The sequence below is a fragment of the Pan troglodytes genome, chromosome 21, assembly GCF_028858775.2.
Source record: "Pan troglodytes isolate AG18354 chromosome 21, NHGRI_mPanTro3-v2.0_pri, whole genome shotgun sequence".
Taxonomy (NCBI): Eukaryota; Metazoa; Chordata; class Mammalia; order Primates; family Hominidae; genus Pan; species Pan troglodytes.
The window spans coordinates 50,112,745-50,136,378 of NC_072419.2; the positions used below are offsets into that span (position 1 = coordinate 50,112,745).

General features: G+C 41.0%; 1 long non-coding RNA gene across 2 annotated transcripts; it reads left to right on the forward strand.

Moving 5' to 3' along the window:
* The first annotated feature begins 1,489 nt into the window (after positions 1-1,489).
* LOC129138154 (uncharacterized) lies at positions 1,490-13,935 on the forward strand. Of its 2 annotated transcripts, none has more exons than XR_008541191.2 (2): positions 1,490-1,582; positions 13,796-13,935. It is a non-coding gene; the product is annotated as an uncharacterized LOC129138154 (long non-coding RNA). The 2 variants fall into 2 exon arrangements; XR_010154033.1 differs by lacking the exon at positions 1,490-1,582 and adding an exon at positions 10,763-10,901.
* The last annotated feature ends 9,699 nt before the right edge of the window (positions 13,936-23,634 follow it).

The following is a 23,634-nucleotide window of genomic DNA, read 5'->3' on the forward strand; positions in this document are numbered from 1 at the left end:
AGATATATTTTTCCTACCATTTTAAACATTCAAAAAATATATACCTTGCTCATCTCTCTGGAATATATTTTGGTATTTGAAGGAAGTTTGGAATTTTTTTTTTCCTCCCAAATGTGTAGCCATTTATCTCAACATCTTTTTTTTTTTCGGATGAAGTCTCACTTTGTCACCCAAGCTGGAGTGTAGTGGCGGAATCTCGCCTCACTGCAACCTCCACCTCCAGGGTTCAAGCGATTCTCCTGCCTCAGCCTCCTGAGTAGCTGGGATTACAAGCACCCACCACCATGCCCAGCTAATTTTTGTATTTTTAGTAAAGATGGAGTTTCACCATGTTGGCCCCACTGGTCTTGAACTCCTGACCTCAAGTGATTCACCCACCTCAGCCTCCCAAAATTCTGGGATTACAGGCGTGAGCCACTGCGCCCAGCCCCTATATATTTTATTGTATAATCCATAAACTTCTGACTAATTTGAACTCTGCCTTTATTACAAATTAAACTTTGGTATACACTTGGGTGTAATTTGGATTATCCATTCTGTTTCCCTCATTTGTCTGTTTCTTTAGGCAACACAATATGTTATTGATTACTGTAGTTTTATAATACTACAGTAATTTTTAAATATCTGGTAAGGAAAATCCCCCTTTAATGTTCTTTTTAAAGGATTTTTACAGCATTATACATTTATTTTTGGGGCAGAATTTAGAATTATTTTTTGTTAAAATCCAAAAAAGTGTTTTTGATATTTTAATTTCGATTGCATTAAATTTTAGACTATTTTGAGGAGAATATATATTTTTATGGTGTTAGATCTGCATACAAGGTACCTATCAGTATTCATGCAGTCTTTTCTTATATGTTAAGTTTCTAAGCCGTGCTTTACATTTCTCTGCATTACAGGCTCTGCACGTTTCCTATTATGTTCATCCCTAAGAATTTTCTGGGTTTTTTTTGTTTTTTTTGCTATTGGGAAATGAATCTTTTATTCCATCATATTTTCTAACTAGCTGTTACTTATATATGTCAGAATATAGAGGGAGGAAGTAGTCTCTGGTGGTTAAACACATGGGCTTTGGAATAGGACCACCTGGGTTTTCATCCTGGCTCTGATATTCAAAGCTGTGTGAATGCAGCCTGGTGACGTCACCTCTCTGAGCCTATGTCCTCATTTTTACCATAAGGATAAAAATAATACCTATTTCATGGAAATGTTCATGTTACATAGTAAGTCCTTAACAAATATTAGCTATTATTTAAAATTTTTGTAATAAGCCATTTTAGTGAGCTATTCTATTGTATATATATTTTCTAACTTATTATATTGTTATTCCTGTATTATCATATTATATTGAATTATTATTTTATTTCTAATGGTTTATCCGTTGACTCTCTTAGATTTTTGGGAAGGTGATTATATAATATATAAATATTTTGCTGCCTTCTTTCCAAAAGTTATATCTTATTTTATTTTTATTTTATTTTTTCTGTAGAGATGAGGTCTCACTATGTTGGCCAGGCTGATCTTGAACTCCTGGCTTCAAGAGATCATCCTGCCTCGGCTTCCTAAAGTGCTGGGATTACAGGTATGAGCCACCATGCCTGGCCCCTCTTATATTATTTTCTTATTTACTTGTGGATGCCCTGATTCTGTTTTATCAGAAGAAATGCTCCTATGGCTGAAGTTTTGAGTAAGATGTTAGTTATTGGAGACATAAGTATGTCTCCATACAGTAGTTATCAATAGATAGCTAAATATCTGGGTATTTAGCTGTCTAGATATTTAATAATGTTACAAAATTATTTTTAACTTCATTATAAATTGATATTTCATTTTAGCCAATACCTTTTGGGAGGGCATGAAGGAGATGACCTTGTCATTTTTCTATTTTAACCCATTGATATGGTAAATCATATCTATAGATTTCCTAATATTGAAACATCCTTGTAGTCTTGGTGCAAACGCCTGCTTGGACATATTATGGTAGTTATATGATGTACTGTTGTAAGTGATTCATTAATATTTTATTTAATGTTTGGGATCAATTTGCTTTTTTCTTGTTGTTTTCAGCTTTTAGTGCTACTTTTATGCCTGCTTTATTTAAAATTCAAAAAATTCTTCTTTCTAAATGCATTGGAACACTATTTTTACTCCTTAATTATATTTTTAAAATTGTATTTTACCATACAGTAAAATTGACTTTATTTGGAGAGTGTACAGTTCTATGAGTTTTGACAGAGATATATATATATATATTCTTGTAATCAGCACATATCAAGGCATAGGACAATTCCATCATTACATAAAGCTCTCTTGTGGTTGCTAACCAGCAGGGAAGGCAGAGGAGGAAGGGAGGAAAGAGGAGTAAGAGGAAGAAGAAGAAAGAAAGATGGAGGGAGGGAGAGAAAGGGAAAAAGAGAAAGAGAAAGAAAGGAAGGAAGGAAAGGGGGAAAAAGAGAGGAAGGGAAGGAGGGGGAGGAAAAAAGGGAAAGAGAGGTGAAGGGAAGGAGAGAAAAGTGTGAGAGAGGGAGGAGGGAGGAAGGGAAGGCTGAGGCAGGGAGGAAGGAGAGGAGAGAGAGGGAGAGGGAAAGGGAGAAGGGGAGAGAAGATGATGATGATCAGAAGGAACTTGTGGAACAGAATCAAACATTCCTCAGGGGTTCCCAGAATTGTTTTTATGGGGAACCTAGCAGAAGGATGGATTATGGTTGGGAAGGCTAAGAGTCATAGTAATTTGGATCTTAAAATTACTTTCTGGTCAAAGACTATTGAAACCTGAGAACATATTGGTGAATGTTTGTTTGGAAGTAACTGTTGAAGCCTATTAATTTTCTTCCGAATACAGCTTTAACTGTTTCAGTTTATTTGTCCTTTCAGCCAGGAGTTGTTGGCGGGGAGAAAATGTCTGAATTTTTATTTTTTGGTTTGCCTTTACTACTAATTTATGCTTCTATTGCATCAAGTTCAGAGCTTGTGAACTGTACTATATCTACTTTTAGATTTTTTTAGGTTTCCTTTGTAGCCTAGCACATGTCAAATATTCCACTGGCATGTGAAGAAAAGGAATATTCTCTGTTTTCTGTGGACAGAGTTTAACATATTATATATACACATATTTGATCAATGTCATTAATTATATTATTTAAATTATTTATAGCTTTAATTATTTCTGAGAGGAGGGAGTTAAAGTTTTCTATTCTTGTGTTTCTCCTGATTTCACACTGTATTTATCTAAGAGTTTTTGCTTCATGTCTTTTGATGTTACATTATCTGGAATGATGTCATTGACAATCATTCTCATTGTGTTTTACATCCTTTATCAGCATGGGTAATGCTTTGTCTCATTTGATAATTTTTTTGGTTTCATTTCAACTTTGTTGATATTAATGTCATGAATCCTAATTTCTTTTAGTTCATATTTGCCTGGGAGGTTCCCAAAAATCATTTTTTAAAAATTCCTTCCCAATCCTTTCCTTTTCTCTCACTCCCTCCTGCCCCCATCTTAACTATCCAGTTACTGATATAGTTCATCACATGTTTTTACTTTCTAAAAAGAGATATATTTATCTCTCTTTCTTGATTTCTTAGCTCAAGATAAGAAACATTGTATAATAGTGTATAGTGAGTCTCTACCATAAAAAATTACAAGATCTGTGGATTCATACTTCCTCCTTATTTCAACTTTGTTATGATATGAGATTTTTATCATAGGCCATTGTAGGTATTCTATTTTAATTGTTTATTTTTACATAATATAGATTTTCTTTGAGGAGTTATAATTTTGACTTAAAATTAAATTTCACAGTTATTGAGGCTTGATTTTATATTTAAAAGGATCCAAGATTCACTTTTTTCCCCCCCCCCGAGACAGGGTCTCACTCTGTCGCCCAGGCTGGAGTGCATTCTTGCAGTCAGGGCTCACTGCAGCCTCCACTTCTGTGGCTTAAGTGATCCTCCCATCTCAGCCTCCTGAGTAGCTGGTGGTACAGGCATGCACCACCACACCCAGCTAATTTTTAAATTTTTTGTGGAAACTGAGTTTCTCTATATTGCCTAGGCTGGTCTTGAACTCCTGGGCTCAAGTGATCCTCCCACCCCAGCCTCCCCGAGTGCTGAGATTACAGATATGAACCACTGTGCTGGGCCCAAGATTCACTTCTTAACCTCTTCTTTACCCTTCCTTCAATAGCTTTCCTATTCCTGACTTCTTTATTTTGAATTATCTTTTGGTTTTCTGGGTTTTATTATTTTCTTTTTCTTTTTCTTTTTGAGATGGAGTTTTGCTCTTGTTGCCCAGGGTGGAGTGCAATGGCGTGATCTTGGCTAACTGTAATCTCCGCCTCCTGGGTTCAAGCAATTTTCCTGCCTCAGCCTCCCGAGTAGCTGGGATTATAGACATGAACCTCCATGCCTGGCTGATTTTGTATTTTTAGTAGAGACGGGGTTTCTCCATGTTGGTCAGGCTGGTCTTGAACTCCCAACCTCAGGTGATCCACCTGCCTCATCCTCCCAAAGTGCTGGGATTTCAGGTGTGAGCCACCTTGCCCGGTCTGGGTTTTATTATTGAAAAGCATTTTTTAAAAGAAATGTTGATGAATCCTACAGTCCCCGAATTTAGGTACTTCTACTGCACACAAGGAAGATTATGTGAGATGTTGGATATGTTAACAATTTGCTTCACTGTAGTAGTTATTCCATTGTGTATATGTACATCAAAACATTATACCTTAAATACATACAATGAATTTTTTTAGAAGGAAAAAAAGCTAAACAATGACAAAAATAAAAAACCTCACATCCGTTTATTAGGTATAAAGTTTTTAAGTCATACTTTTATGCCTTCACACCTTTGCAGATGCTATGCTGGTCTTCTGATATCAAATATTAATATGGAGAAATCAATGGGGGCAGGCTGATATTCTCCCTTTAATTGGTAACTTGGTATTACTGGCGAGCCGCCTATATAATTATCCTTCTTAAATGCCTTAAGTTGAAGATCTTTATCACAATATATCTAGATTTTCATCTTTCTCTACTAACGTTTTTTTGAAAGCCATATACTTTTCAATCTTCACATTCAGTATTTTTTCTTTATTATATGATGGATCATTTCCATGGTACATTTTTTCTGTTCTCTCCTTTAAGGATGCTACTTATCAGTATGTTTACTTCCATTGTGTGTCATACATAACAATCATCTGCTCTAAATTGTTTCTGACTCTTTGACCTTTTTCCTTTGCATTTTGGGTGATTTTTCTATTATCCTATCTTGAATTCTCCCTCTTTATATTCCTGCTGTTGTCAGTTCTGTCCTGGCTGTTTCTTATCTATTTAATAGGAACATAATCCAATTATTCTGGTTCACAACTTATTAACTTGGCTCTGCAATTCTTCCAATCTTATCCTGTTAAATTTTCATCTCATCTTTGGCTTTTTTGAGACTATGATACATCTGTGGTCTAATTTTTTTTTTAATGTTTCTAAAATGTCTTCTTCTGAGATGAAATCTTTTTTTTTTTTTTTTTTTTTTGAGACAGAGTCTCGCTCTGTCGCCCAGGCCGGAGTGCAGTAGTGCGATCTCGGCTCACTGCAAGCTCTGCCTCCTGAGTTCACGCCATTCTCCTGCCCCAGCCTCCCGAGTAGCTGGGACTACAGGCGCCCACCACCACGCCTGGCTAATTTTTTGTATTTTTAGTAGAGACGGGGTTTCACCCTGTTAGCCAGGATGGTTTCGATCTCCTGACCTCATGATCTGCCCTGCCTCAGCCTCCCAAAGTGCTGGGATTACAGGTGTGAGCCACCGCGCCTGGCTGCCTTGAGCCCTTTCCTAAGGGTACTAATTTCATTCATGATGGCGGAGCCCTCATGACTTAATCACCCCTCGAAGGCCCAACCTCTTAATACCATCACTTTGGGGGTTAAATCCCATTGCATGAATTCTGGAGGGACACATACCTTCAAAGCATAGCCGTCCCCGTTGCTAGCTTCAGAACTGCTATTCTTGGTCATTTAAAAGTGTATGTCTATTTGTGGTTGTCATTCTATTCAATTTGGGGAGAGAGACATTGAGTGAGCCTGCATTTACTTTACCATCTTTCCTCGGATGTTTCAGATAATTTTAGAGCAAACCTCACAAAATAATTTAGTTATTCAATTCCATATTTCAAAAGTAGCTGTAATTACTCTTTGTGGCACATTTTCATATCACCGTTTCCTTACATTACCTCATTTAATCCTCTGGCAGCCTATTGAGATAGGAATTATTATGCCCATTTTCTAGTGGCTTTCACTCATCCATAGCAGTGAGTTGATGTGGATTAGATTTGTTCAACTCTAAATTTTGTGTCTTTTCCACTACACTGCACTTCTTTTCAAAAAACGAAATAATAACCTCCTGGCTCTATGCTGGCGAGTGCGTTTGTCAGAGAAATTGGATGCTACAAGGCATCACTTACTGTATCTACTCTACCTAAGGGCATGTTTAATTGAACTTAATTGGAACAACTACCCAGGGTTTTAAATTTTTATTATTATTTTTACTAGCTCACTCTTAAGCCAAAAACTCACCCTCATTTAAAGCAGGTGTTATTATAAATTCAACTATATATAAATGTGGTGTTCGTCTCTGTTGGAAATAGGAGAAATATAACAAAAGCACTGGCTCACCATTGGGTTGGGATTTTCAGCCTGCCTCCTTTTTCCGTTCCACTGTGGGATGGACCACTTTCTTGTTATGCAGAGGAAAAAACACTGTGATCCTTGTCTTGGCTGTGTGACCAGAACAAGTTACTTAACATCTCTGGTCTTCATCTCTCTCTGCTGGGAATGAAAATATAAGGTCATATACTCTTCCTACCTTTAAGGTTTCAGACTTCATGAAATCCAAGTCTGGGAACTGACTCCAGACCATAGCTTCAGCATGGGCTTTGCTATATTGCTGGGCGGTCTTGGGAAAGTTCCTTCCTTTCTTTGGGTCTCAGTTTGCCCATCTGTAAATAGCCGTGTTAGGTAAGTTCAGTGGTTTTCTTTTCTTTTTTTTTTTTTGAGACAGAGTCTTGCTCTGCCACCCAGGCTGGAGTGCAATGGCGTGATCTTGGCTCACTGGAACCTCCACCTCCTGAGTTCAAGTGATTCTCCTGCCTCAGCCTCCTGCGTAGCTGGGACTACAGGTGCCTGCCACCACGCCTGGCTAATTTTTGTATTTTTAGTAGAGATGGGCTTTCACCAAGTTGGCCAGGCTGGTCTTGATCTCCTGACCTCAGGTGATCCACCCGCCTCGGCCTCCCAAAGTGCTGGGATTACAGGCGTGAGCCACCATGTCCGGCCAGCTCAGTGGTTTTCAAACTGTGTTCCAAGGAACACTAGGAACTGTGGAGGTGGAAACAGAAAGACTAGGCTTGTGCTTTATATAGTCCACCTCTGGGTAAGGTTACATTTGTAAAAAGTGTTCTATTGTTAACAAATGAAAAAATTGTTCTGAGATATTTCTTCCCATACAGTCTCTCCCTGAAGGAGATTTCTCCAGGTGAACGTTCTTAGAAACTAAAACTTACTACCTTAAGCACCATTTTGGTTTGATATTGAATGGAAATCAATATAAAGTGGAATTAGACATCTTGCCTTATTTACAGTAAGGCACTGAACATTAACTTTTTCTTGCTGTTAAGGATCACTATTTTGAATATCAACGTGACTCACTGATGTCTTGAAGACATGGGCAGGTGAAAATGACCCTCAGCCCTTTCCATGACTGTCTCCACATGACTTCCTTCCTTCCTTCCTTCCTTCCTTCCTTCCTTCCTTCCTTCCTTGCTTGCTTCCTTCCTTCCTTCTTTCCTTCCTCTTGCTCTGTTGCTGGAGTACAGTGGCACAATCATAGCTCACTGCAGCCTTGAACTCTTGGGTTCAAGCAGCCCTCCTGCTTAGCCCCCCGAGTAGCTAGGATTACAGGTGCGTGCCACCACACCTGGCTAATTTGTAAATTTTTTGGAGATGCAGAGTCTTGCTATATTGCCCAGGCTGGTCTCAAACTCCTGGCTTCAAGGGGTCCTCCTGCCTAAGCCTCCCAAAACTTTGGGATCATAGGTGTGAGCCACTGCGCCTGCCAAGTATGCTTCTTTAGTTTGTATACTGTTTTCTGTGATTCCCTCTTTACCCCATGGCTGTCAGGAGGTCTGAAGTCCTTACTCCTTTTTGCATTGAGGGGTCCTCCTAGGCTCTGAGAAGAAAGTCTCCCCATCTTTGTAGCCTACTTGTCTCTCCACAAATTTATAGCCAGAAACCTGGTTGTCTCAGGACATCTTTCTTTTTTTTTTTGGAGACTGAGTCTCGCTCTGTCGCCCAGGCTAGAGTGCAGTGGCACAATCTCGGCTCGCTGCAAGCTCCACCTCCCGGGTTCACATCATTCTCCTGCCTCAGCCTCCAGAGTAGCTGGGACTACAGGCGCCTGGCCAATTTTTTGTATTTTTAGTAGAGACGGGGTTTCACTGTGTTAGCCAGGATGGTCTCGATCTCCTGACCTCATGATCTGCCCGTCTCTGCCTCCCAAAGTGCTAGGATTACAGGCGTGAGCCACCGCGCCCAGCCGTCTCAGGACATCTTTATTGGTTACTCCAAAGATTACCTCCAATCTAACACCCTCCCTGTCACTTCCCCAGCGGCAGCCTCTTTCCTGCGAAGCCTTCTCCTCTCTGTGCATGGCAGGAACCTGTGACTCATTTTGGATTCTCCCATCTTCCTCAGCTTCGCCATCCAATTAGTTACCCTGGCCAGTCCTGGTTCTGTCCCCAAGACAGCTTGATAACTTTCAGCACATCCTTTAACCTCTCTGGGCCTTAGTTTCCTCAGGAAGGAAGAAAAGGAGGTACAGAAAGATAAAAAGGAAGAAACGTTTACTGAGCTCCTTCTCCTTGCTATAGGCAAGGAATTTGACACCAACCAGATTGGTTCAGATCCAACCTTGCTACTTGTTAGTTTTGTGCTCTTGGCAAAATAACACATTCCCTTTCTGAGCTTGTTTCCTCATCTCTAAAACGGGGGTGGTAATATGTATGTTGAGGAAGAAATGACAGTGGGCCTGGCACGTAGTAAGCATTTGGTATATGTTAGCCAGCGTGCCTGTCCTCCCTCCTGTCTCCCTTCCGCTTTCCTTCCTTGCCTCATTGAGAGCCTGTTTGGCTGTATTTTTCCATCCAGGCAACTACTCTCCCCACAAGTGTGTGCATTGTTTGGGAGTCGGGCTGTGAGATGAGGTTATGAGTTGCAAACACAACAGCTCCTCCAGCTTCTGTCGCTGGCCTACAAATGTCACGTTCATCCAAATAGCAATTTCAGGGCACACTTCTTTCCTGATTTGTTAGTACTTCTGAAAAATTAGATGGAGAGAACTTTGAGGTGCCAAGGAACATGATGAACTCATTGCAGAAGCAGAGCCAGCTCTTCCTCCACCCTCCAAAGCTCTAAAATTAGACTCAGCAAACCCTGCGAGGAGAGCTCAGCCCACTCTTGACCCCAAAGCAAAGGGTGTCCTGTTTGCCATGAGGTCTTGGGTAGCCTGAAGGCCTCAGTTTGGGGGACAGACCCTCAAGACTGAAGCAGAGCCTATGATGTCTCTCCCTCCCTCTGTCTACTTCCATCTGGAACTAGGTGCCACTGGAGATGCTGAGCAGTGACGAGCCACATTTAATTGTTTCCTCTTTTAGAATCAACTTTATTGGGGTATAATTGATGAATGATAAAATGCACCAGGCCGGGCATGGTGGCTCATGCCTGTATTCCCAGCACTTTGGGAAGGTGAGGTGCGTGGATCACCTGAGGTCAGGAGTTCGAGACCAGCGCCAACATGGTGAAACCCCGTCTCCACTAAAAACACACACACAAAATAATAATAATAATAATAATAATAATTAGCTGGGTGTGGTGGCACATGCCTGTAATCCCAGCTACTCGGGTGACTGTGGCAGGAGAATCACTTGAACCTGGGAGGCGGAGGCTGCAGTGAGCCAAGAGCGTGCCACTGCACTCCAGCCTGGGCAACAGAGTGGGCCTCTGACTCTAAAATAAAATAAAATAAAATGCACCCATTTCAAGTGTCCAATTCAATGAGCTTTGACAGATGTCCACATTCATAGAACTATCACCAAAATAAAAACATAGAACATTTCTATCACCCCAGCAATTTTTATTTAAAATTCAGAAATATTATAACCATCCAGAAATGTTCAGAGATTAATATAATGAAATAATGCTTACAAATCTACCACCAAGGTTTAGCAGATGTTACTGTGTTGCTACATTTGCTGTGATTTGTCCTCATTTCTTTCTCTCTCTCTCTCCCTCCCTTCATGTCCACTCTGATAAAGAAAGAAAATTAAATAAAAACTCTTTTAAAGAAATGAAACATTATCAGTACAGCCAGAGCCTTCCTTATCCCAATGCTCATAGATAACTACTATCACTACCCATGTTTTAAAGGGACATGTCTTACTCATGTTTAAAAACTTAACTGCACAGTGCATGATCACAAAAAATATACAGCTTTGTTAGGTGGGCTTTTGACATTTATGTACAATAATGGTGTATGTGTCCTTTTGTAACTTACTGTAACTTGACATGTGCTTTTAAGATCCATTCACCTTTTTACAAGTAGATCTAGTTCATTTGCCTTAAATTAGTATTCTAGTGTAAAACGGTTTTAAAATTTACTAACCCAATCCCCTACTGATAGGCATTTAGGCTGTTCTCTTTCTCTTCCCAATAACATCAGTGCTGCAGTGCAAATCCTGAGCCCATGTATAGGAATTACTCTTTCGGGATATTTATCTGAAAGTGGAACTGTTGGCTCAGAAGGCCCCAGGGCATGAACCTCTCCAGCTTTGCTAGATATTGCCAAATTGCTCTCCCAGGTAAGAGTATCAACACCCTCTTCCTAAAAGTTCCTGTCTTTCCCATCTCCTCTGCAACATTTGGTTAGATTTTTTTCCCCCACTCTGATGTTTATGAAATAGTCTTTTGGTTCCTTTAATTTGCATTTCCCTGGTCAACAGTGAAGCTGAGCATGTATTTATAAATTTATTGGGCTTTAGAGTTTCTTCTGTGAATGCTTGTGGATGTTTTTGTCTCTTTTTCCGTTTGCTTTTTAAATTGGATTGTAAAAATTCTTTATGTATTATAGATATTAATCCCTTATCAGTTATATGTATCGTAAATATTTTCTCCAAGCCTGTGGCCTCTCTCTTAATTTTGGTTTTGGTGCTTTTTGGTCATAGAAATTTTAAGTTTTAATGCAGTCAAATTTTTCTCTGTGGTTTATGCTTTTTGTGAATTGTTTAAGAAATCCTTCTCTACTCCAACAACATTTTCTACACTTTCTTCTAAAAGAGATAAGGGTTATTCTTCCCATTTGACAGATAAGGAAATGGAAGAGGTGACTTGTCCAAAGTCCACGGATGTAGGTGGCAGATCCAGGACTGGCCCGCTGTGTGCTGATTCTAAACCCAGCATGCTTTCCTTCCCTTGGGGCCCTGGCGTTGAGAGCCGGATCTGGGAAGCAGATGCTCGTGGTTCAGTGTGGTCTTGACCTGTGGTGGGTGGACACTGGGCGGACCATGTCCTCTCTCTGTGGCTCCCCTTGGTGGTCCTATGGTCAGGGAGGCTCACGACTTTCCCTTTGCCGGATGTGTCAGTGAATACTGAGTTCCTAAAGGTCAGCTTTGGAAGAGATTTGGGGCCGTGTGTTACACATGGAGAAACTGAGACCCTGATTGGGGGAGAGAGTTGCTCTGGACTTGCCCGTGGCTTATCCCACCTGCCAAGGGGCACAGTTCCGGCACTGCCTGGCTCCCATTCTGAACCCACTTGGGCCTCGCCACCCTGGCCTGGGCACTGGACAACAGTAGCCACCAATGGGGAGGACACAGGCCACCTGCCAGGTGACTGCACATCTGCCCCTTGACTTTGTCCTCATAGCAGCCTTAGGGCTGGCAACTGTCATCTCCATTTTACAGAGGAGGAACTTGAAATTTAGAGAGGGGAATTGATTTGGCCAAATTCATACACAGAGGCAGGAAACCCTGATCCCCATGATTCCAAAGCTCATCCTATGTGACCCAGGATCCTGCTTTGTATTGGAGGTGACTGAGTGAACACTGGAGAAGCAGCTCCTTCTCTGATTGACCCTCAACTGTTAGAGAACCTGTGTCCCCAGCCCCACATAGTCACCTCTGCCCTGAGCCTCTCCTCAGTGTCTCAGAGCCTCAAACCCTGACTCAGTCTCTTGTCTTATTTATTTATTTATTTATTTATTTATTTATTTATTTATTTTTGAGACAGAGTTTTGCTCTTGTTGCCCAAGCTGGAGTGCAATGGTGCAATCTCAGCTCACTGCAACCTCTGCCTCCCAGGTTCAAGCGATTCTCCTGCCTCAGCCTCCCGAGTAGCTGGGATTACGGGCATGTGCCACCAAGCCTGGCTAATTTTTGTATTTGTACTAGAAACAGGGGTTTGCCATGTTGGTCAGGCTGGTCTCGAACTCCTGACCTCAGGTGATCCTCCCGCCTTGGCCTCCCAAAGTGCTGGGATTACAGGCGTGAGCCACTGCGCCCAGCTTGGTCTCTCGTCTTGAAGCAAGGAGGTTTTCATAGCTCATGGCCCATCCACACACAGCCTCTGCCACTCCCACATCAGACTGAGTGGGCAGGGAATGTCCTACTTTCATCCATTCATTCCATCCCTTATTCACTTAATTTTAACTGGGCAGAGAGTCAGAGTGACGTGTGGCCTGGTCAGAGTCCTGTGCCATCTTACTTAACTCTCAGAGCCTCAGTTTCTTCATGTATAAAATAGGCACAATGAACACTCAACTCCTCAAACTGCTGTGAAGGTTAACTGAGAGGAACAAGCCTGTGGTTATGATTCCATGGCCAGTTTACTGTGGGGTCTGTGACTGCTGCCTCGGCTCTACCATCTGAGCTCAGGGCTGCCTGGCCTGGAATGGAGGGGTGGGTAAGAGCACAGGCTCTGAAGCCAGAGTACCTGGATTCAAATCCTCCCACCACCCTGACTAGCTGTGTGATTTTCAGCAATATACTAAGCTTTTTGGTGCCACATTTCCTCATTTAAAAAATTATGTTAATAATAATGCCTACCCTATGACATTGTCATGAATACGAAAAAAAGTTAATACACGTGAAACACAAAGAACCATGTAATTATAGACAAAACTGTGTCTCCTCCAACCCCACCCCAGATTCATATGTTAAGGCCCTCTCAATTTGACTGTATTTGGAGATAGGGCCTTTAAGGAGGTAATTAGGGTGATATGGTTTGGCTGTGTCCCCACCAAAATCTCACCTTGAATCGTAATAATCTGCACATGTCAAGGGTGGGGCCAGGGGGAGATAATTGAATCATGGGGGCGGTTTTCCCCATACTGTTGTCATGGTAGCAAATAAGTCTCATGAGATCTGATGGTTTTATAAATGGGCATTCCCCTGCACAGGCTCTCTTGCAGGCGCCATGTGAGACATGACTTTGCTCCTCATTAGCCTTCTGCCATGATTGTGAGGCCCCAGCCATTTGGAACTGAGTCAATTAAACCTCTTCTCTTTGTAAATGACCCAGCCTCGGGTATGTCTTTATTAGCAGAGTGAGAACAGACTAATACATAGGGTTAAACGAGGTCATAAGGGAAGTGGGGGCGGGGCTAATCAGATAGAATTGATGTCCTTGTAAGAAGAGAAGAGACAACTGAGATAGCTCTACCACCCATGACCTTTCCCTCTCTTTCTTGTGTGCACAGAGGAAAGGCCATGTGAGGACACATCAAGAAGGTGGCCATCTGCAAGCCAGGAAGTGAGGCCTCGCCAGATGCCAGCCCTGCTGACTCCTGATCTTGGACTTTCAGCCTCCAGGACAGAAATAAATTTCTATTGTTTAAGCCACCCAGTCTGTGGTATTCTCTTATGGCAGCCTGAGCAGACTAATATGCCAAACTCATAGTTTGTGCTGAAGAAAAGCTAATTATTTGATAATAATTTTATTTATTATTATTAATACAATTGTGGTTGTAACTGAAAGACCAGATTCAGGTATCTCCTGCAGTGTTGATAAGGGGGTGGCAGGGTGAGGGACTGGGGCTAGTATCAGCACCCTGCCCAACAAAGGACTTCCCCTCCCAGGCGGCCAACAGAAGAGGCTGGGCCAGGCTGCAGGCGGTCGGGGAAGCCTGGCTTCCTTGTCACTTCTGCCTCTCATCACCGGTGCACAGGCCTGCTCAGGGCCAAGGGTACCAGAAAGCTTTGCCTGTGCTGTTTCTCTGACCCAGTGGCCTCTCCTTTTTCAATTGCCTAACTCCAGGACAGAAATAACTCTGATGCCCCTTTCAGACCTGCCCCCTAAGGCACCCCCTTAGACATTGGTCAGTAACAGGAGAGAAGATCGACAGATTAGAGGTGGGGGCATGGGAAGCTCTCTTCTGATTGTTTCTCTTTTACAAAATGAAAAGCAAGGTCAACAGCTGAGAATGGGAGGGGGTGGGAGTTGGAGATTTGAGGGGAGCGGAGATAAGGAATACAGGTTATCTTACTTTTGGTTGCTCAAAAGCAGACCCCAAGACAAGGATCCCAGAGCACGTAGTTTATTTGAAAGGTGATCCCAGGACAGCCAGGTAGGGGACTAGGAGGGTGAGGCAGGAAGGGAAAGGAGCCAAGCCCATTACGATGGTGGGCAGCTGAATGCAGGTCAATCCCACTGGGCTATCGTGGGCGCCACCCAAGATGGGAAGGGACCGGAGTGATCTACATTCCAGCTAGGGGTGGTTTTTGCTTAAAGGTTGCTCCTGGTTGAGAGGTCAAATCTCTGCCTCCAGCCCTGCTCCCCAAGAAAGCCCTAGCCATGCAGATGAGGGCAATTAGCATTGGGGCAGCAAGGAAAGGGTACTGGCCAGGGGTTGTGGGTGGGACCCTGCCAACATCTGCTCTGGTGAAGGAGTGAATTAACCAGCAGTAAGTGGAGGTCCCTCAGGGCTAATGTTGATTGGTTTAAAGTGAACCAAAGAGCATAAGTTGTCAAAGGACCTTAGTCATCGCAGACTACCATGCCTGGCTAATTTTTGTATTTTTCGTAGAGATGGGATTTCTCTGTGTTTGCCAGGCTGATCTCAGACTCCTGGCCTCAAGACTGGCTTACAGATGACATGAACCATAAGGCCCCTAGAAGAAAAGACACTTTTCCAAAATCACTCTTAGCATGGTCAGGATGGCAGATCACATTCCTCTGGAACCTTGCACAGAAGAAAAAATAAAAAAACGATTAAAGCAGTTTTTAGTATACAAAAGTAAAACATGATTATTGGAGAAAATCTAGAAAATATAGACAGAAAATTTAAAATCACACAGAAATGTGTAACCCAGAGACAACCACTGTCAACAATGGATCTGTATCTTTCTAGTCTATTTCCTAAGCCTATGTGTATTCATATAGTTTTTTTCAACAAAATTTCAATCACATTATATGTAATAGTACATACTGTCCTCTAACATGATTTTTTCATGTTACAGTATAATCATGTTTCTCTTTCCATATCATTGAATATTTTTCTGCATAAATGTCTAGGGCCACACAATATTCCATTGTTAAACACTGAAATTGTTTGCATTTTTTCATTATTATAAATACCACTGCAATTAATTTCCCAGAAATTCACTCTGAGCATGACCATGAATATTTCCTAAGAATAAATCCCTAGGAATGGAATTGCCATCTCAAAGGGTAAGCACTTTTTAAGGCATTTATTTGATAATTTGCCAATTTGATAAACTTTGCTAACTTTGGAAACAGCATGACTGTTTATTCAATTGCTCAGTCCAAAATTCTTGAGTCATTCTGTGTATAATAGTTCTGTACTTTGTGGTAGGATTTCTGTAGGGTCCTTTCAAGTGGGACATAAAAAGGAATGTTCATTTGCCATTTTGATAACACTGCCAAATTATCTTCTAAAAGTATTTAACCAAATTGAATGTTCTTATCTAAAAACACACTATTTCTCTCTCTCTCTCTTTTTTTCTGTTAAATGCTTCAGGAGAGTTAAATTGTTGTTCCTTTTTCATAGACATCATGCACATTATAAACTTTATTCTTAGGTGTCTTTTGAGTTTTATTGCTGGCATGAATGAAATTTTAAAAATCGGTCATATTTTCTAGTTGGTCATTGTTGAAAACCTAAGAAAACTATAGATTTTAGCATATTTATTTATTTATTTATTTTAGTATTATTATTATTTTTATTATACTTTAAGTTCTCAGGTACATGTGCACAACGTGCAGGTTTGTTACATATGTATACATGTGCCATGTTGGTGTGCTGCACCCATTAACTCATCATTTACATTAGGTATATCTCCTAATGCTATCCCTTCCCCCTACCCCTACCTCACGACAGGCCCTGGTGTGTGATGTTCCCCAACCTGTGTCCAAGTGTTCTCATGGTTCTATTCCCACCTATGAGTGAGAACATGTGGTGTTTGGTTTTCTGTCCTTGCGATAGTTTGCTGAGAATGATGGTTTCCAGCTTCATCCATGTCCCTGCAAAGGACATGAACTCATCTTCTTTTATGGCTGCATAGTATTCCGTGGTGTATATGTGCCACATTTTCTTAATCCAGTCTATCATTGTTGGACATTTGGGTTGGTTCCAAGTCTTTGCTATCGTGAATAGTGCCGCAATAAACATACGTGTGTATATGTCTTTATAGCAGCATGATTTATAATCCTTTGGGTATATACCCAGTAATGGGATGGCTAGGTCAAATGGTATGTCTAGTTCTAGATCCTTGAGGAATCACCACACTGTCTTCCACAATGGTTGAACTAGTTTACAGTCCCACCAACAGTGTAAAAGTGTTCCTATTTCTCCACAGCCTCTCTAGCACCTGTTGTTTCCTGACTTTTTAATGATCACCATTCTAACTGGTGTGAGATGGTATCTCATTGTGGTTTTGATTTGCATGTCTCTGATGACCAGTGATGATGAGCATTTTTTCATGTGTCCGTTGGCTGCATAAATGTCTTCTTTTGAGAAGTGTCTGTTCATATCCTTCGCCCACTTTTTGATGGGGTTGTTTTTTTCTTGTAAATTTGTTTAGGTTCTTTGTAGATTCTGGATATTAGCCCTTTGTCAGATGGGTAGATTGTGAAAATTTTCTTCCATTCTGTAGGTTGCCTGTTCACTCTGATGGTAGTTTCTTTTGCTGTGCAGAAGCTCTTTAGCTTAATTAGATCCCATTTGTCAATTTTGGCTTTTGTTGCCATTGCTTTTGGTGTTTTAGACATGAAGTCCTTGCCCATGCCTATGTCCTGAATGGTATTGCCTATGTTTCCTTCTAGGGTTTTTATGGTTTTAGGTCTAACATTTAAGTCTTTAATCCATCTTGAATTAATTTTTGTACAAGGTGTAAGGAAGGGATCCAGTTTCAGCTTTCTACATATGGCTAGCCAGTTTTCCCAGCACCATTTATTAAATAGGGAATCCTTTCCCCATTGCTTGTTTTTGTCAGGTTTGTCAAAGATCAGATGGTTGTAGATGTGTGGTATTATTTCTGAGGGCTCTGTTCCGTCCATTGGTCTATATCTCTGTTTTGGTACCAGTACCATGCTGTTTTGGTTAGCCTTGTAGTATAGTTTGAAGTCAGGTAGTGTGATGCCTCCAGCTTTGTTCTTTTGGCTTAGGATTGACTTGGCAATGTGGGCTCTTTTTTGGTTCCATATGAACTTTAAAGTAGTTTTTTCCAATTCTGTGAAGAAAGTCATTGGTAGCTTGATGGGGATGGCATTGAATCTATAATTTACCTTGGGCAGTATGGCCATTTTCACGTTATTGATTCTTCCTATCCATGAGCATGGAATGTTCTTCCATTTGTTTGTGTCCTCTTTTATTTCATTGAGCAGTGGTTTGTAGTTCTCCTTGAAGAGGTCCTTCACATCCCTTGTAATTTGGATTCCTGGGTATTTTATTCTCTTTGAAGCAATTGTGAATGGGAGTTCACTCATGATTTGGCTCTCTGTTTGTCTGTTATTGGTTTATAGGAACGTTTAGATTTTTGCACATTGATTTTGTATCCTGAGACTTTGCTGAAATTGCTTATCAGCTTGAGGAGATTTTGGGCTGAGATGATGGGGTTTTCTAAATATACAGTCATGTCATCTGCAAACAGGGACAATCTGACTTCCTCTTTTCCTAATTGAATACCCTTTATTTCTTTCTCCTGCCTGATTGCCCTGGCCAGAACTTCCAACACTATGTTGAATAGGAGTGGTGAAAGAGGGCATCCCTGTCTTGTGCCAGTTTTCAAAGGGAATGCTTCCAGTTTTTGCCCATTCAGTATGCTATTGGCTGTGGGTTTGTCATAAATAGCTCTTATTATTTTGAGATACGTCCCATGAATACCTAGTTTATTGAGTTTTTAGCATGAAGGGCTGTTGAATTTTGTCAAAGGCCTTTTCTGCATCTATTGAGATAATCGTGTGGTTTTTGTCTTTGGTTCTGTTTATATACTGGATTACGTTTATTGATTTGCATGTTGAACCAGCCTTGCTTCCCAGGGATGAAGCCAACTTGATCGTGGTGGATAAGCTTTTGATGTGCTGCTGGATTCGGTTTGCCAGTATTTTATTGAGGATTTTTGCATCGATGTTCATCAGGGATATTGGTCTAAAATTCTCTTTTTTGTTGTTGTGTCTCTGCCAGGCTTTGGTATCAGGATGATGCTGGCCTCATAAAATGAGTTAGGGAGGATTCCCTCTTTTTCTATTGATTGGAATAGTTTCAGAAGGAATGGTACCAGCTCCTCCTTATACCTCTGGTAGAATTCGGCTGTGAATCTGTCTGGTCCTGGACTTTTTTTGGTTGGTAGGCTATTAATTATTGCCTCAATTTCAGAGCCTGTTATTGGTCTATTCAGGGATTCAACTTCTTCCTGGTTTAGTTTTGGGAGGGTGTATTTGTCCAGGAATTTATCAATTTCTTCTAGATTTTCTAGTTAATTTGTGTAGAGGTGTTTATAGTATTCTCTGATGGTAGTTTGTTTTTCTGTGGGATCGGTGGTGATATCCCCTTTATCATTTTTTATTGAGTCTATTCGATTCTTCTCTCTTTTCTCCTTTATTAGTCTTGCTAGCGGTCTATCTATTTTGTTAATCTTTTCAAAAAACCAGCTCCTGGATTCATTATTTTTTGAAGGGTTTTTTGTATCTCTATCTCCTTCAGTTCTGCTCTGATCTTAGTTTTTTCTGCTAGCTTTTGAATGCGTTTGCTCTTGATTCTCTAGTTCTTTTAATTGTGATATTAGGGTGTCAATTATAGATCTTTCCTGCTTTCTCTTGTGGGCATTTAGTGCTATAAATTTCCCTCTACACACTGCTTTAAATGTGTCCTAGAGATTCTGGTATGTTGTGTCTTTGTTCTCATTGGTTTCAAAGAACATCTTTATTTCTGCTTTCATTTCGTTATGTACCCTGTAGTCACTCAGGAGCAGGTTGTTCAGTTTCCATGTAGACGAGTGGTTTTGAGTGAGTTTTTTAATCCTGAGTTCTAATTTGATTGCACTGTGGTCTGAGAGACAGTTTGTTATAATTTCTGTTCTTTTACATTTGCTGAGTAGTGCTTTACTTCCAACTATGTGGTCAATTTTGGAATAAGTGTGATGTGGTGCTGAGAAGAATGTATATTCTGTTGATTTGGGGTGGAGAATTCTGTAGATGTCTGTTAGGTCCGCTTGGTGCAGAGCTGAGTTCAAGTTCTGGATATCCTTGTTAACTTTCTGTCTCGTTGATCTGTCTAATGTTGACAGTGGGGTGTTAAAGTCTCCCATTATTATTGTGTGGGAGTCTAAGTCTCTTTGTAGGTCTCTAAGGACTTGCTTTATGAATCTAGGTGCTCCTGTGTTGGATGCATATATATTTAGGATAGTTAGCTCTTCTTGTTGAATTGATCCTTTTACCATTATGTAATGGCCTTCTTTGTCTCTTTTGATCTTTGTTGGTTTAAAGTCTGTTTCATCAGAGACTAGGACTGCAACCCCTGCCTTTTTTGTTTTCTGTTTGCTTGGTAGATCTTCCTCCATCCCTTTATTTTGAGCCTATGTGTGTCTCTGCACGTGAGATAGGTCTTCTGAATACAGCACACTGATGGATCTTGACTCTTTATCCAATTTGCCAGTCTGTGTCTTTTAATTGGAGCATTTAGCTCATTTACATTTAAGGTTAATATTGTTATGTGTGAATTTGATCCTGTCATTATGATGTTAGCTGGTTATTTTGCTTGTTAGTTGATGCAGTTTCTTCCTGGCATCAATGGTCTTTACAATTTGGCATATTTTTGCAGTGGCTGGTACCGGTTGTTCCTTTCCATGTTTAGTGCTTCCTTCAGGAGCTCTTGTAAGGCAGGCCTCGTGGTGACAAAATCTCTCAGCATTTGCTTGTCTGTAAAGGATTTTATTTCTCCTTCACTTATGAAGCTTAGTTTGGCTGGATATGAAATTCTGGTTTGCAAATTCTTTCCCTTAAGAATGATGAATATTGGCTCCCACTCTCTTCTGGCTTGTAGAGTTTCTGCCAAGAGATCTGCTGTTAGTCTGATGGGCTTCCCTTTGTGGGTAACCCGACCTTTCTCTCTGGCTGCCCTTAACATTTTTTCCTTCATTTCAACTTTGGTGAATCTGACAATTATGTGTCTTGGAGTTGCTCTTCTCGAGGACTATCTTTGTGGCATTCTCTGTATTTCCTGAATTTGAATGTTGGCCTGCCTTGCTAGGTTGGGGAAGTTCTCCTGGATAATATCCTGAAGTGTTTTCCAACTTGGTTCCATTCTCCCCATCACTTTCAGGTATACCAATCAGATGTAGATTTGGTCTTTTCACATAGTCCCATATTTCTTGGAGGCTTTGTTAGTTTCTTTTTACTCTTTTATCTCTAAACTTTCCTTCTCGCTTCATTTCATTCATTTAATCTTCAATCACTGACACCCTTTCTTCCACTTGACTGAATCGGCTACTGAAGCTTGTGCATACATCATGTAGTTCTCGTGCCATGGTTTTCAGCTCCATCAGGTCATTTAAGGTCTTCTCTATGCTGTTTATTCTAGTTAGCTATTCATCTAATCTCTTTTCAAGGTTTTTAGCTTCTTTGTGATGGGTTCGAACATCCTTCTTTAGCTCGGAGAAGTTTGTTATTACTGATCGTCTGAAGCCTACTTCTGTCAACTTGTCAAAGTCATTCTCTGTCCAGCTTTGTTCTGTTGCTGGTGAGGAGCTGCGTTCCTTTGGAGGAGAAGAGGCACTCTGATTTTTAGAATTTTCAGCCTTTCTGCTCTAGTTTCTCCCCATCTTTGTGGTTTTATCTACCTTTGGTCTTTGATGATGGTGATGTACAGATGGGATTTTGGTGTGGATGTCTTTTCTCTTTGTTAGTTTTCCTTCTAACAGTCAGGGCCCTCAGCTGCAGGTCTGTTGCAGTTTGCTGGTGGTCCATTCCAGACCCTGTTTGCCTGGGTATCACCAGCGGAGGCTGCAGAACAGCAAATATTGCAGAACAGTAAATGTTGCTGCCTGATCCTTCCTCTGGAAGCTTTGTCTCAGAGGGGCACCGGGCTGTATGAGGTGTCAGTCAGCCCCTACTGGGAGGTGTCTCCCAATTAGGCTACTCGGGGGTCAGGGACCCACTTGAGGAGGCAGTTTTTCTGTTCTCAGATCTCAAACTTCGTGCTAGGAGAACCACTACTCTCTTCAAAGCTGTCAGACAGGGACTTTTAAGTCTGCAGAAGTTTCTGCTACCTTTTGTTCAGCCATGCCCTGCCCCCAGAGGTGGAGTCTACAGAGGCAGGCAGGCCTCCTTGAGCTGTGGTGGGCTCCACCCAGTTTGAGCTTCCCAGCCACTTTGTTTACTTACTCAAGCCTCAGCAATGGCAGACGCCCCTCCCCCAGCCTTGCTGCCACCTTGCAGTTCGATCTCAGGCTGCTGTACTAGCAGGGAGCCAGTCTCCTTGGGCATGGCACCCTCTGAGCCAGGCATGGGATATAATCTCCTGGTGTGCCATTTGCTAAGACCATTGGAAAAGCACAATATTAGGGTGGGAATGTCCCGATTTTCCAGGTACCATCTGTCACGGCTTCCCTTGGCTAGGAAAGGGAATTCCCTGATCCCTTGGACCCCTTGTGCTTCCCAGGTAAGCCAATGCCCTGCCCTGCTTCGGCTCACACTCTGGGGGCTGCACCCACTGTCCAACAAGCCCCAGTGAGATGAACCCGGTACCTTAGTTGGAAATGCAGAAATCACCTGTCTTCTGCGTCGCTCACGCTGGGAGCTGTAGACTGGAGCTGTTCCTATTCGGCCATCTTGGAGGGTGACTTCAGCATATTTATTTTTAAGCCGCCTGCCTTACTGAATCTATTATGATTTCTAACAAGTTTTCAATTCATTTTCTTGTTTTTTTTTTTCCCCTAGGTGGAAAATAATAAAATGTTTAAATATTAATCATTATACTTATTTTCCTAATAGTTGTATCTCTAATTTCATTCTCTTGTCTAGTGACATCGGTAGCACCTCCAGAAGAGAGAACAAAAGCAGTGGTAGCACCAATCTCCTTAGTCTTTTCTCAGATTGAGGGGGCATCTCATGTGTGTCTTCCCTTTGAAAATGATGCCAACACTCATTTGACGTACACGTGCAAATGTTTTTGTTGTGGAACTATCCTTCTATTCTTGTTTTATGAAACATTGCCATCGGGGATAGATACATTACTTTTTAAAATTGTATTTTAGAGCCCTGTGTGGGGCTCATGCCTGTAATCCCAGCACTTTGGGAAGCTGAGGTGGGTGGATCACTTGAGGTTAGGAGTTCGAGAACAGCTAGACCAACATGGTGAAACCCCATCTCTACTAAAAATACAGAAATTAGCCAGGTGTGGTGGCACGTGCCTGTAATCACAGCTACTCGAGAGGCTGAGGCAGGAGAATGGCTTGAACCCAGGAGGCAGAGGTTGCAGTGAGCCAAGATCATGCCACTGCACTCCAGCCTGGGTGACAGGGCAAGACTCAGTCTCAGAAAAAATAAAAAATTGTTTTTTAGGTATTTATTGAAACTTTTTTCCTTTTATATTAACAGCCTACCAAATTTTGAATAACCCTTGCTTATTCTCACAATTTTTCTTTTAATGTTCTACTTAGTTTATTTGCTAATATTTTGTTATTTTGCATGTATATTCATAATTGGGTTTGTAGTCTTCCATTTTGTGCTTGTCTACTTTTTAAATATTTAATTCTGCATAATTTGTAACATTAATTGAAAATTTTCTTTCATTATGCATTGGGATGATTTAAAGGGCAACAGATTTCTATGTTGTTTGGATTTTTGAAAGAGTTCTACTTCATCTGATGTTATTGTGGTTCTGCTTTCTGCTTATTTGTTTTTCCTGGAACAATTTTTTTGAACAAGTTTTGCTGGTCCTCTTACTCATAGTCTTTCTGAATCATTTTATTTTACTTAAGTGTTTGTGGAGTTATATTTTATGTGTTAATTTAAGCTTTTAAAAAATATCTGTGTTTATTCCATTTTCATTTATTGTCATAGTAATTTCTGTTTAAAAAT